The sequence below is a fragment of the Protopterus annectens genome, chromosome 5.part1, assembly GCF_019279795.1.
Source record: "Protopterus annectens isolate FY-2018-M chromosome 5.part1, PAN1.0, whole genome shotgun sequence".
In the NCBI taxonomy this organism is placed as follows: domain Eukaryota; kingdom Metazoa; phylum Chordata; order Ceratodontiformes; family Protopteridae; genus Protopterus; species Protopterus annectens.
Window position 1 is genome coordinate 431,197,154 of NC_056736.1, and position 15,450 is coordinate 431,212,603.

Sequence of the window (15,450 nt, forward strand, 5' to 3'; positions counted from 1 at the left end):
ATGCAAAAAGTAGTGTGTCAAAAAAGATGGCTCAAACAAAACTATCTAAAAACATAAAAAGCCATCCTGAGCAAGTAACGACCCCACACGACTGTGCTACATCTAATACAAATGCCAGTAGTAGCCTAAAAATCCAAAATCAAGAAGGCAAGTAAAACTATTTATTGACATAAAACATACAAAAGGTTAAGCTCTTTCATCTCAAGCTGTAAGAGACTTCATTTGTCTTACAGCTTGAGATGAAAGTGCTTAACCTTTTTTTGGATACTACTGGCATTTGTATTGGATGTAGCACAATCATGTGGGGTCAGTTATTTGCTCAGGATGGCTTTGTATGTTTTTTGATCGTATACGTTTATGCCAGTGGCACTAGTTTTCAAAACTTAGCACCTTAAATTAAATTCTAGCTGACACTGCGTATAATCATGACTTTTTTTTATGGTTCGATAAGTTTAGAATTACGGGCTTTTTTAAGGAAGCAACTGTGACATGTGATCTTAATACTACTCTGCACACCATTTAGTTGTGCTGTACTTTTATATTATCAATATTATTTTATGTACTTGTGTGTGAACTAATACTATTGTAATATGTTCGTTTTTATTTGCACTTGCCTTTTGGCTCCTGTCATTGCTAAAAATGTCTCAGATCAGCCCACTTACCTGGAGAACAAATGCTAAATAACTAACTTAATAAATAAATAAGATAAAATAAATATAATTACATACTATGGTATTCAGGAAACATTTAGTTAATTGCAGTAAGCAAATTTGCATGACAAAGCAACCATGCAGAGGCAGTGGGTAATTCAGAGACACAGTAGCAATTTTACACTGTACCATAAAATATTGGGATTACCCTGTAGTGCAAATTACCATCCAATTTAATGGAAATGAGAAACATTATTCAACTGAAGGTACTGGCGAATGCAGATAAAGTTAAGCAATATGAAGCACAATTCAGAAATGTATCTGCTGGCACAATGAGACAAGACCACTAGAGTTGCTAATCACAGTAAAAAAATGGACTTATGGTAGACCGTGAACACATGGATGGGGCAGCTACCACTTTAGTATATTTGTAAATGCCATAAGCTTGTCTTTTAGTTGGTACTCATAGTTGAACGTTTCATCAGCTGAGGTACTGCCAAGTAATCAGTCAATGCCTAATATACTATGTCCTCCATTACAAAAAAACAGTGGACTTTTAACATGTGGATATAGGTAACATTCAGGAGCTGATTGAGATGTGATACCTCATTTGCAGGCTCAGGGGATGCATAGGGTGCCTATCTCTGTGTACACCAATGTATTTGTAGGTTTGACAATTTTGACTACAGGGACCTCTTGGTGACTAACAGGGGACATCATGGGTGTATCCCTGGAGCCTGCCTCAAGGATAGTACACTGACCCCTAGTTACTATGCTATAGCAGGTCGATGGATATGTTTCTCATTTACTACAGTGGACAGAAGCAACACAGTGCAGATATTTTATGACATTGCCCATTTCCCTGAATTACAGAGAGACACAAACTGTACTCACATTGCAATAAAGGCCAAACGTGGGGGAATAGGAACAAAGGTATAGCAAGTGTGCTGCATTCTAATGGACAAGCATAGGACATCTGGAAAGGTAGCTGTGCCATGTATCTACAACTGACAATGCAATTCCTGTGAAAACACATTAGCATACTAAAATATATGAACAATATTAACACAGAAATCCATAACCCAGTGTAGGTGTAATGGAAAATTAACATACCTTGAGGTTACTGATTGTATGACTGCATTCCTCATCTGCCTGTAGCATCAAAGAAGACATGCTTGTTACTTGTTTGACCCTGAGTCAGATAGGTAGTATTAAAAGTCCCACACTTTATAGCATTCCCATGAAAGGGCATCACTGACAGATATCCAAGGTTCTCTTTACAGTCCCACTAGCAAGCGCAATACTCCACCATAGATAACTGAGCTATCTAATCTTCAAGATGTAAAGAAATTCTCAGTGTCCATCAATGATGGCTGTGCCAGTAAAACACCAACTATGGCCTTCATCTCCTGTGTCATCTGCTTTGCAACATGGATGTACAGTTTTGTCAGTGACCTTCACTCAGACCTGCTTGTATTTTCTATTTTGATCACTTACCACAGTGATTTCTAATGATTTCCCATAAAAGGTCCCACCAGACATGCTCACTGAATTCAGCATCTGATCACATATTTCAGATCATCTACTGATCATGCTTATAGGGAGCCTGTAGCACGATGCTATTCTTGGCCAGGGAGAATTTACCCATTGCTTGTCTCTTGGCATTCAGCATGACTACCAGTAATATCTAAGAAATATAGATGTAAGCTGGCATCATGTTATACATCGTATACTTCCTAATTCAGCAACCCATGAATATGCATAGTGTTCACATGGTATGGTACTTATCACAGACAATGGAACACAGGCCAACCATATGGCTGTCATCTTAGTGATAGCAGAAGATATGCTATGGTTCAGGGTGTTGCAGTGATACATGGCAGAAGACCACATTACACTGCAAAGGCAGCGGTGCAGAAATAGAGGGATATCTTGAGCAGGACAAGTGTTCGGTTTCTGTTAGCTATCAGTATGAGTGCTACAGCTAACTACACTACGGATGAGTTAACATCTTGTGAAATGAATTTTGTCTATCCACTGAACTACAAAAGTGCTAAAGACCTAGCAATGCAATTGCTTACCAGTGTATAACAATCATTTTGACAATGACATATATTGTGAATTTTAGCTACAGTATGTCCATTCTGACAGCATACACAAATGTGCTATGACATTACTGTGTGTGCAACACAACAGTAGGCCAAGGCCTACATCCATTATTCTTCTGTATGTTACTGTGATCCTTTAGTATTACCCGCATAAGAATTCCTACATTAATTGGCATGAAGGGCCCTCTTCACAATCCCATTTCAAAAATACAGCACCATGGTACAACTGCACTGAGATGAAGCTCATAAATGCTACAAATTTTTTTGATGTTCCCCACATAAAGTACACCCTAAAGCAAAATATAATATGTGTTTCCTGCCAACCTGAGTGTAGCATTATAAGGCAAGCTAACATAGGCAATGGTAATTTCATTCTGCCCCCACCCTCTAACTACAATAATACACAGCCACAGTTTACCAAAGGAGGTCATTCTAAGTAAGACATGGCCACGCCACTCATGCCAGCAAACAATGGAGGACCTTGGACTACAAGCTACACTACTATCACATTTCTTGTAAACATATGTTACAAGTCCACCACTTTACTCAAGAGAAAATGTACAAACAATATCTTCTCAGCTGATAATACTACTTAAATATCTCACAAGGAATAATGTCTACTGGACAACTGTAATGCTCCCATAAAGGACACCACAGCATACAGGACAACATATATTAGATACACAGAATCAAACAGAACACTTCACATATAATGGAGATCAGCAGTGGGTAGGATACATTGCACGCACACACACAAAAACACACACACACACACACACACACACACACACACACACACACACACACACACACACACACACTCACACACACACACACACACACACACACACACACACACACACACACACACACACACACACACACATTCATGCATAAAAATCTTCCATTCCTGAACCCCTGTCATTTTTCATATTACCCCAGATATAATTCACATGTAGTCATTTACACCCAGTAGCTCAATCTCTTACCCCAACACAGTTTCAAGTAGTTCAACAGATGGCATGCACACACAATAGATGTACAAGTCATTAAAATAATACAAGCACCACTGCTCACTCATTTACCTGAGGTGAATTGTGTGAAACTGCACATATCTTCATGGTGTCCCTAAAACGTCACTCTACAAGTTGCTCAGCAGCAAACGTCCATAGCAGGATGAGAGGCCTACTGGGCGCATTTGCTTTTATCACTCAGCTTCAAGCCATTATACTAATGATCCTATTTAGAATGAATGTGGTTGCACCGCAATGCTCATTCAACATTGTGCACTCACTTGAGTACCTGTGAAGCACAAGGCACATGCATGATTGGGATTGTGACCCCAGTGTGACATCTGAAAAACTACTGTAGCACCTAAATTACCTTCAACTTGTAATAACTCACAAAATCATGTACATATCCACAGCTTGCCCTACCCTTAGCTCTAGCCACTACTCCTATCTCTCTAATAGACAAGTAAGATAAGAAAACAAACAACTCCTCTCACTCTTTAAACCCAATAAATCATCTGGTCAAAGTATCTTTACCTATTCTGTAGTCAAAAGCTGGAACAAGCAACCACTCTTTGTTAGCTCAGTCGGCATGACCTTCCTTTTACAAAATCAAACTGGGATAGGAGCAATGCATGTAGGTTACCAATGTCTTTCATGATCATTTCTGCTTTGCATATTAGACTAGTCAAACTAATTGGTCTGTAGATTCTAGGCTCAGTTGATTGTCCACACATTTGTAAAGGGATAATCATTGTTTCCACAATAACATGCGCCCTGTTGGGCATTATTGTTTGATAGTCATTCAATATTTTGGAATCTCATCTGTTCACATCCATGTAAGTTCTAGAAAGTATGTGCATTAACCAATAGCTTTGTTTAAATGAAAGGTACTCCATACAACTACCCAATAATTTTCAGCAAACTGAATTATCTGTTACAAATCCCCAATGTCCTCCAGAAGTATGATACCATCTTCGATGCATTCATTTTAAAATTTGATTTGGATACATTTACTAGTCATACTATCAATACTTGCGAACTGAGTAGATTCTCAGTTAGTATTCATCAGAAGGCATTTTATGGAAGACTTTTACCTTCAACAGTGAACATGTGAACTGAGATGAGGGTTTGTGTGTCCAGGCATGAAACTTGACCGAGGAGGAGATCGCTGAGGTGATCACTGTTTATACTGGACATGAAAAGAGTTTGTGAGTACACCAAAGGAACTTTGCAAAGATAGAGATTTGCAACTGGATTGTGAGGGAGAATCCAGTGGCATATGTATTACTGAATGAACTGCTGAATATAGTAATGTTCGACTGCAGTGTGGATCTGTGTTGCTGTGTGTGTGTGTGTGTGTGTGTGTGTGTGTGTGTGTGTGTGTGTGTGTGTGTGTGCATCTGTATTGCTGAATGTGTGTGTGTATCTGTATTGCTGAATGTGTGTATGGATCTGTATTGCTGAATGTGTGTGTGTGTGTGTGTGTGTGTGTGTGTGTGTGTGTGTGTGTGCGCATCTGTATTGCTGAATGTGTGTGTTCATAGGTTCATAGGTTCATAGGTTCATACTAGGCTATCTGCCCGAGGGCATTTACAAGCCTAGCCCATCGTTTTGTGGCTTACGCCACCCCTTTAGTATGGGGAACTATACCCATTATTTTGCTGTGCCTCTGTTGAGCAGTGACACTGAGGTAATCCCTGGGGTATATCTGCGATCTCCCATCCATTGGTCAAGATTTCTCTTGAACAAGGCCAGCGAGGTGCTCTGCCTCACATGTGTATCTGTATTGCTGAATGTGTGTGTGTGTGTGTGTGTGTGTGTGTGTGTGTGTGTGTGTGTGTGTGTGTGTGTGTGTGTGTGTGTGTGTGTGTGTGTGTGGATCTGTATTGCTGAATGTATTTGTGTGTGTGGATCTGTATTGCTGAATGTGTTGGTGTTTGTGGATCTGTATTGCTGAATATGTTGGTGTGTGTGGATCTGTATTGCTGAATGTGTGTGTGTGTGTGTGTGTGTGTGTGTGTGTGTGTGTGTGTGTAAGTTAGGGATACCTGGTAGTTAGGGTTACTCAGACTCAAACACTGTACCTTAGGAACAAGAGCCTGAATTCCCTACCATGACCACCACTTGTGATTCAAAGCTGATCCTCTTAAAATGTGTGGTTTTCTGACACATCAATGAGGATGGAATTCACTACATAATGATAGCCATTTAAGTTTCCATCTTCCTATCTTTCAAGAAAGGCATGGTAACACAAAACATTTTACTCTATCAACTTTCTAAGATTATGCAAGCAATGTTTAAAATGTGTCCCTGATTCTGGGCCGTTGTTCCCCCCTCCCATAAATTTTGGCTTTTTCCAGATTTCTTGTGCTGCAAAGTTGCTAGATATAGTTGAATGTCAAATGCATTTTACAAGGCGCTGAGAGCTTTATAGGAAGAGAAGTTTAGTGCTGCTTATGACAATCTGTTTGCAATGTGTAACTGTTGTTTGGCAAATGATGTCACTTTTGGGCTAAAGTTTTGAAAAGCATTGTTAGTAGCACAACAGGTAGTATACTTTCTTTTGATACAGAAGGCTGTGGTTTCTACTCCCACCATATGTAGATGGATTGCTGATACTATACTGTGTTTTATTTTAAAGGGAGTGGATGCTGCAGTCCTGACAATGTTCTTCTTTGGAGGAGATACCTAGTAACCTTGAACCTGTAATCAATTTGCCATCCATTCCATATTGCAATATTACCAGCTTATTATTTTTTAATGCAACATCTTGTTCCTAAGGTACAGCAAAGGTTTCATCCTGTGACTTGGCCAACCTCCAATGAACCCAAGGCTAGCTCGTTGCCCTGCTCTATGAGACCCTTCATCGGTGGAACAATAAATTGTTTTCAGCTACACTAGTGTATGTTAGAGTTGTATTTAATCTGTCATCTAAACTGAAGACTCTTTCCCCTTTCACTGTACTCATGCACACTACTGCCCCCCCCCTCCCATTTTTCTCTTCCTAGTGTACTCCTAGGTCGGTTACTTAAAACTACTTTCTCTTGGAAAAAGTTATCCCTATGTATCTGCAGCCCATACTTCAATTGTTTTTCCCTGTAGAAGTAGTGGTCCTTTTCACCACACTGTACTAGATTAGTAGCATAAGATTTGTAGCTATTAGAAAGATATTGCACTACACTGACCTGGAATTGACTTAATTTGGTTTTCCTGTTTTCTTTTTAGCAGCTGGTCTAGTCCAGTTTTTCCTGACTCACAATCTTGCATTACTTTCTGTCTAACCCCTCCCCCACCTTGAACCTGCACAACTCCCCGCCCACTCCTGCCTAATTACAGAGGTATCAAAAAACCTGATGTAGAAAGGTACTACCTTTTGACTTAGCTTTTCTACCTTGCTTCATAGGTATCCCCAGTAGTGTGCTCACATGTAAGTACTACCTGGTATTGTTTTTGTTTGTGATTCTTATTGCTATTGTTGTAAAGTTCATCCGAAGGGGATCCTGCAGTGCTTCTGTAACCACTCTGTCTCCCCAAAAACTAATTTTAAACGTGTAGGTACCCTATTGTAAACTAAAAATATATCCTATACCTACCACTGTTGTATATTAACCCTGCTTGCATTTGCTAGCAGTCTACCATGGATTGTATCTCCTTGGGTTCTTTCTTCCTTCTCTGAGTGCTCATAGCTTACCATTGTACTTAGGTAGGAAACTAGGGAGCATTGTTCAACCACTGCCTATCTTTTAATACAAGCCAAAGGTATTGTAACTGTTCTATTAATTTACTACTGCTCTGTTTTAGCCCTATTAATACTTATTATATTCTACTATTCAAATAAATGAATTGGAACATTCTAAACACCTTTCCACTCGATAAAGCCATAGACCACTTTAAGTCTACTTTCCTAGGTGCTCTAAATTCCCCAGCTCCACCAAGGAAAAAAAGAATAAAAACTGTAATTAGCCCTTGGCTAACCAAAGAAACAAAGCAAATTATGCATCAAAGAGACAAATCCTGGAAGGTTTACCAAAAGAATAAACTTCCCAAAACCCTTCTCCAATATGCACAGCTTTGTAACCTTGCAAAACAACAAATCTTCAAAGATAAAAAAATCGTACTACACTAACCTCTAGTCCAACCATCCCCAAAATCCTAGGCTTTTGTGGAACTCCTTAAACTCACTGCTCAACCTAGGCTCCAAAAATAACCCCTGTCTAGACCCAAGTTAATCTGACCTCAAATTATTCTCACTATTCAACTCTTTCTTTACAGAGTCAATAGCCAACCTAATGAAAACTTTTCCCAACAATGACCCATCTCTCCAACATTCCACCTCATCTAAGTCCCCAAATAACTTCCCCCCTATGTTTGAGCTTAAACCTGTCTCCACAAACTACATAAAAATACTTCTATCCAAACTTAAACCCTGCTCCAATGCACCTGACAATATCCCCTCTTCCTTTCTCAAGTTTGCTGCCGATGGTATAGCTCTCCCGATTAGTATCCTAATTAACAGATCAATAAAGGAATCCCATATCCCTAAACTCTGACATTCCACCTTTATTCTTCCTCTCCACAAGGGAGCCAAAACCACTAACATTTCAAACTTCTGCCCTATAACTCTTCTCTCTCCAATCTCCAAAATCCTAGAAAAATGCATCCACATCCAATGTATGCCTTTTCTGACTAAAATACAACTTCTTACCCCTACCCAACATGGCTTCCAACCAGGACATAGCACCAAAACAGCTCTACTTGCATTCTTAGAAACTGTCAATCAAACCCGAGAGTCTTAGAACTTAGTATCCACAGTGCTCCTAGATCTCTCTAAAGCATTCAATACTTTTTCGTTAAGCACCTTCTAAGTCAGCTCTCAAACCTAAATCTCTCCCAAAACACTTTTTCTTGGTTCTCAAGCTATCTGTCAGATAGATTTCAGGCTGTGAAATGGAAAAAAAGGCATCTTGCTTTCTTACCCACCCCTACCGAAGTACCACAGGGGTCCATCCTCGGTCCATTGTTGTTTAATATCTTTATCAATAACTTTCACTCTGCTATTCCTAATGCCAAAGTCATCCAATATGCAGATAACTCTACACTTGACTGCTCTGCCTCTAACCTCCCTGAATTCCTATCTAAAACTCAGACTACCTTTTCAACTACTGAGATCTAGATGCACCAAAATCACCTTTCTTTCAATGCTAACAAATCTAAAATACTACTATTCACACCCACAAAATCTTTCTCTTTTGATAAAAATTCCTTTCAAGTCCCTAGCCAAAGCAACTCCCCAATTGAAGTTGTTCCCTTTGCCAGACTACTCAGTGTAACTATAGATGAACGCCTCAAGTTCAACATCCATAATAACAAAATATAGAGAAAACCCACCAGAAAATAGGTACACTATACAAGAACAACCACTTCCTCTCTACTTTTACCAGGCATACTCTGGCCTCCTCTTACCTCCTTCCCCTCCCTTCTGTATGGTGCCCCACTAACTAACCAACCTATCCTCTTCCATCACTTCCAAACTTGAAAGCTGTTATAACAAAATTTCTAAATTTGCCAACAAAGCCAAACATTGCACTCATCACTGTATTGGCCTCAAATCCCTCAACTGGTTAGAATTCACAAATTATCTGGACTTCCTCCAGCTCACTACAGCAAATAGATTAATATCTAATCCAACCAAATGCCCTGTTCTAATGAACATCCTTCCCCCATACACCCCAAATAGAACTCTCAGATTTCAACACCAAAACTTAATTACTGTCCGCAAACCTAAACGTCCTGCTGGACAACTTCTCCTCTCCTTCTCCTTAGGTAAGAAATTGAACTCTCTCCATTCCACTCTAAGGACAATGCCAAATACAAGCAACTTCAAAACTCAGCTTTACACCTACCTCTCCTCCAAATGGAAATGTAGCTGCATTCTCCCTACCTGCAACCCCTTAACAAAAGCCCCTGGGAGGGTATCTTCCTGAGTGCCTAAGCATCTTATAGCTGGCTATAACCTTCTATAGCTAATTCCCATATGATCTCTCACACTCAGTAAATATTGTAAATAGCTTTTGACTTTTGACTTTAACTGTGTGAATTTGTTAAAATGTATCTGCACAATATTTTCCACTACGGGCAGTATTGCTCACGCTTTGTATTATTTGATATATTTTTGAAAATGTGGTAAGAGGTCAACTTTTAAGAGTTTCTAGGCTCCATAACCAGGAACAAGAATTTGAAACAACTATGTGTTCCACTAGTATAGAATTTATAGAACATGGTTATAAACCTTTTGAAATTAGTAAAGCATGTGAAAGGGTCAAGTTAGATATACAGAGTTGTGGATGCCCGTTTTTTCACATAAAGAAAACATAAGAAAGACTGCCCATAATAATAGTTATAGCAATGCAGCTTATTGTATGACTTTTATTACTGACAGCATAGATAAAAAAAATATTATTACAAAAAAATTGGCATATTTTATCTTCTGACCCTATTCTATGTGAGTTTGTTAGTGCAGCCCCAAATTTTGTTTATAAAAATAAAAAATCGTTGAAAAGACACCTTTATTTCCCTGATACAAGTAAAGTATAACAACCTAGTATTGGAACAACTAGTTTTTGTACCTCTATCTGTGGTAAATTAGAGACCATTATTATTGTGCAAATAAGGGCCATAGTTATAGTGCCTTAGCTAAATATATACTAGAGAAAGGCATTAACAATTGGTTTAAGTTTATGGCAGTAGAAGTAATTTATGAACGTTTTAGGCTGGGTGATATAACTAATGCCACAGAAGGGAAAGAATTACAATAGATTCTTAATCTATCAGCACATAGAGGTGCAGGGTTGAATGAATCAGTACCTCTTAAGTCAGTTCTGAAAGAAAGAAAGCTTCTTAAATAAGTATACTGTTAGACAATAGTCTTTTATGGCTTTTGTCTTAAAAGAAAGCTGTGCCTTTAAATTTTTATGGTTATTGTACTTGAATGTTTTTATTGGTAGATATGTAATTGATTGAATTTTAAATTTTTGAGATGCTGCTAATGTTTTGTATGGTCTGAAGAAGTGATTTATTGCGAAAGCGCTCACCTGTGTTCAAATAAAAGTCTATTTGTATTTTAAATGACTCTTTGCCATCTGCTTTTTAATGGTTTGTGGTGGTGCTGTGTTCTACATTTATGTTCATACTACTTGGTTTGTGGTTGAGCACAGCTTTACAGTCAGCAAGACTTGTTTTACCATATTATTTGATATGTATTTGTACTTGTACTTTTATTTTTATTGGACTGCTATCTTTACTGTAATCTGTTTCATGGAGCTTTTCTCCCCGGGCCTTCACTGAAAATGGGGTCTCTGGGCCCAATGAACCTCCCTGGTAATCAAACTGGAAATAAATAAATCAAATAAATTAATAAGGGCAACAGGCACTTTATTTGTAGATGAAACAATGAAAGACAATGGGCAGGATTCATGAAGCCTCCGTGTAAGAGTTACAAGGCTTACACGGAGGCTGCAGTTAAACGGTGTGACATCAGCATGTCATGCATATGCATGAGGGCATGCTGAATCACACCTAAGGCTTACACGGTCCATGGAAGACAGTAGGAGGCGTGTCCGTAGGCTGAGCCCTGCAAACGGACACGACCCCAGAAGAATAAAAGTGCCGAAAGTAAACCCCCATGACAGAGTCCATGGAAATGTGAATAAACACAACACAAAACATGCCCCACACAGACTATGAACATAAAATATATAAATGAACATGTTATATTTCTTTTAAATTGTAAAGATACTTGCCCATGAGTGCGCTCGTTTGGGCGGGCTTCCCCGTAGCTTAGCCACAGTTAGCAGTAAGTGGAAAAGCATATAAGAAATAACTATGCAAAGTAAGCCAAAAAGCAATAGCATAGCGGTAGAGACATCGGCTGAAAAACAGGGAGTCATGGTTCGAGACCCCATAACATCAATTTTTATTTTAAGTGAAATAAGCACGAAACAAGTCCCTGACATATATGTACACATATAAAATTATATTTTATGTAAAATGTAATAAAATGGGCCATTTATTTTGAAGAAATGTGAGATAACAAAATAATAAAAGATGCCAGATGTGCCTATAGCTGAGCTACAGTCTAACAAGTTGAGTGCATCTGCCCGTAGGTGAGCAGTGGTTTAACAGGTGTAGAATGAGTGCCCGTAGGTGAGCAGTGGTTTAACAGGTGTAGAATGAGTGCCCGTAGGTGAGCAGTGGTTTAACAGGTGTAGAATGAGTGCCCGTAGGTGAGCAGTGGTTTAACACGCTGAAACTGTGTGCCCCTAGCTGAGCTGAGCATAATATGCGTGCTGAAAGCCAAATGAAGCATAAACCAGTGTAACCTGTTTGCGAGGAGCTGCGCACTGCGCCAACAAGCTAACCAACGGGCAACATTGAGCAAGCTGTGACAAAACTGCCTTTACACAGACACACCTCCTAGCCTGTGTAGACAGTCATAAAATATAAAAAGCAGTGGCCAGGTTTGAACCCAGGATACCATGCACCATAGTCAAGGTACTGAACCACTAAGCCATGACAGCTGTACTTAGAAATGCAGTAATAGCAAATATATAGGAATGAATAGAAAGAGGAGCATGACAAAGCAGGTTTTGTGAAGCTGATACAATTCCAACATGGCCAATCACAGATAAGTGCGGGAAAAATGGCATATATAAGCCCCATAGGCGGGAATACACAGCATAACTGATTGTAGAACTAACTTGCAGCCAGAATGTCAGGAGTAGGTGAGGGTAGTTGCTTTCGAGCACAGAGGTGGGGCGTTGAGGAGTCCAAATATATGGTTTGTCTCCTTGTCCACAATCATGAGGCCCAACTCATGCAGGGCCAGGTCCTGTGAGGAGCATATAGGGCTGAGGCGTGGGACCGGTTGGCTCATGATCTTACCAGTGCCACAGGGATTCCAAGGACTGGTGAGCAGGTCCGTCATCACCATGCGGACCTGAAGAGATGGAAGCAGGACCAACTGAACCTTTGGATCCAGGAGGCCCAGCAAATGCCCAACGCCCCACTACTGAGTAAGTTACATCTAATTATGTATGTAAGAAATTAACCTAGTTGATATTATGGAGATGTGTATTCCAATATTACTTTATTTATATTACAGCTGCAGGTGTCCGTTCTGTGAACCACAGAGCCTATGGCGATAGGCTGGTGCGGTTGCACCACCAGGCAGGTCAGTAATCCTCTCCCTGTAACTGTAAATAAATATAAAGGTATGACAGTTAGCAAAAGAGTGCAGTGTAGTCACTAAGTAATAAAATGCGCAAGTAACAGTGTAAGAGTGTTTGCAAGTATTGCTTGATTACAAAAGTGTGTTGCAGTCTGTAATCCAAACAGAAAAATGAAAATGTCTAAAATAAAGTCTGAAATAAAGATGTCCCACCTGTAATATAATAGTACACAACCTGCAGCAGGCTGAAAAGTACAGCTGCAGAAGATGAGCAAAACACATGTGTGAAATATATCCCTATTGAAATACTGAAACATGGCAGAAGTGAGACTGTTGGAAAAGATTGTAATAACTACAGCTAAAACATGTCAATAAAGCCTAGAAGTAAGTACCATCCTGAATTGTAAAAATAAAACAAGTGAGAGAGTGTGAGAAAGAGTTATGAATCCACCAATAAAGTAGTAATAACTCCTGAATAAAGTATACTGCAGTCAGTACAGAATGAAATGAATGTGACAAGCAGAACCAAACTGTGAAATGTGTTCAAAATGTTCCTGCAGCTGGAATGTGTATCCCAAAATCTGGATGTGTTGCTCTCAGTCTGCAATATGCAGATAGTATGATTGTCTGAAATACCAAACATCCACAGTTGTCTATAGCTATATAAAGCAAATGTAGCAGGATGATGTAGCTGAACAGAGCCAGATATGAATGTGTATGAATAAAAATGAAAATGTATATTGATGTAGCAGTAACATTCCTATCACCAACTTGAAGTAGTTATCACATAGGAAACTGTAGGTAGAACTGTAGTGTGTATATATCTGCAGCTATTAGAAATGTACAGCATATGTATTGGCATTTAAAGGTGTTAATTATATTTTCTTCACCCTACCCTATAACCACATATAATCCATTCCACGTGAAATTGGTATGTGCAATCACAATTAACACCCCTGGACATTTGTCCTGTTGGGTCATACATATTTGCATGTACGTTGATGCATCTGCCCTGTTCATACATCCAAACCTGATGGCCTGTTGCCATCAACCAAACCTGCATGTTGTTGGACTGTGTATTGCTGTTCAAATTATGCATGTGTTATGCTCGCTGTTCAATGGTGTGAATACCTGGGTGTTTGGTTAATGGGAATACTAATGCATGCTGTTACAACTAATTGTGAATAGTATTGTATGTTACTAACCCAAACTGTCATGACATAATGCAAAACATAGGACGACAGGGAAGGCGGGTTCCAGCGGACCCACCTCTTCCTCCTCAGCTGGCGAGTTCACCTGGCAGTAGTGCCCAGTCTGGACCGTCCTCCGGTGGCCCTGTGCCACCTGCAGGTGGAAGCACTGCAGGGGATGGGGCTCGTCCCCCCTCTGCAAGTGTGGCTGGAGGAGAACCACCACTCACCCTCCGTAGCGTCCGGACTGTGGTGCATAGGGAGATCCAGGAAGCTGTTCTTGGGCCCCTACACCAGCTTGAGGCACAGGTGGCACAACTAACAGGAATGCCTGCTGCCCGGCCTACACAGCCCCAGCACAGCACCGTCCTAGGCAGTGAAGGCACAGTGGCAACTGCCCATGGGTGGGGATATCAGTTCCACTGTTGTCATCTGTGGGCTCATGGGCTCTGGATATCCAAATATCCATCCCCGTCAATTGTGTAAACCCCCCACACATGTCATACACCACCCCTGTATGCGTCTTGTTTGTCTTGTCTGTTGACCTACCCAAACTACCTCCCCAGCTATACCGACTTCCTTTACCTGACATACCACTCTCACCTGAAAAAAACAAAACAAAAGGGCACTCTGTACCCACAAAAAAATTACGCCCCATACATAGCTGTCCATTTCGCACACATGTCTGCTGGACATGGAAACTGTCAATTACAATTGGCTGTACAACAAGTATTATTGTTGTCCTTACACCTCTCTCAGGGGTGGAAGATTTCAAATGTCACGCCAAATTACAAACATATGCACAGCTGTTGCTGATGAAGAAATGGGCAGCTATGGGCCTTACCTACATCCCTCCTGCAAAACCCAAGCTTGTTTCCCTACTGTCTTACCCTCTTTGTGACCCCTTTTTCACCACTTTCCTGTCTCCCCATTTTCATTTCTTTCAAAGAAAATAGCGCGGGTGTGCGCAAGAGTAAGCACTTTTTAGCAGTTGTAAGCGGGTGTGCGCAGAGCTGAACGCCAGTGCGCATGCATGAGCTCCGCGCAAACCAGCGCTAACCCGGTTACAACTGCTTAAAAGTACCTTAGTCACTCTGAATGACAGGTCTTGTAGTCTGTTCAAAAGCAAAATAAAATCCCTCTGTCAGTCCCGAACCCAGGACCTTGGAAACACTAGTCTGCATGACTTATCACTAAGCCATGACTGTTATACAAGAACATTGCGCTACAATAAATATATCATGTAATAGTAGGAATGAATGT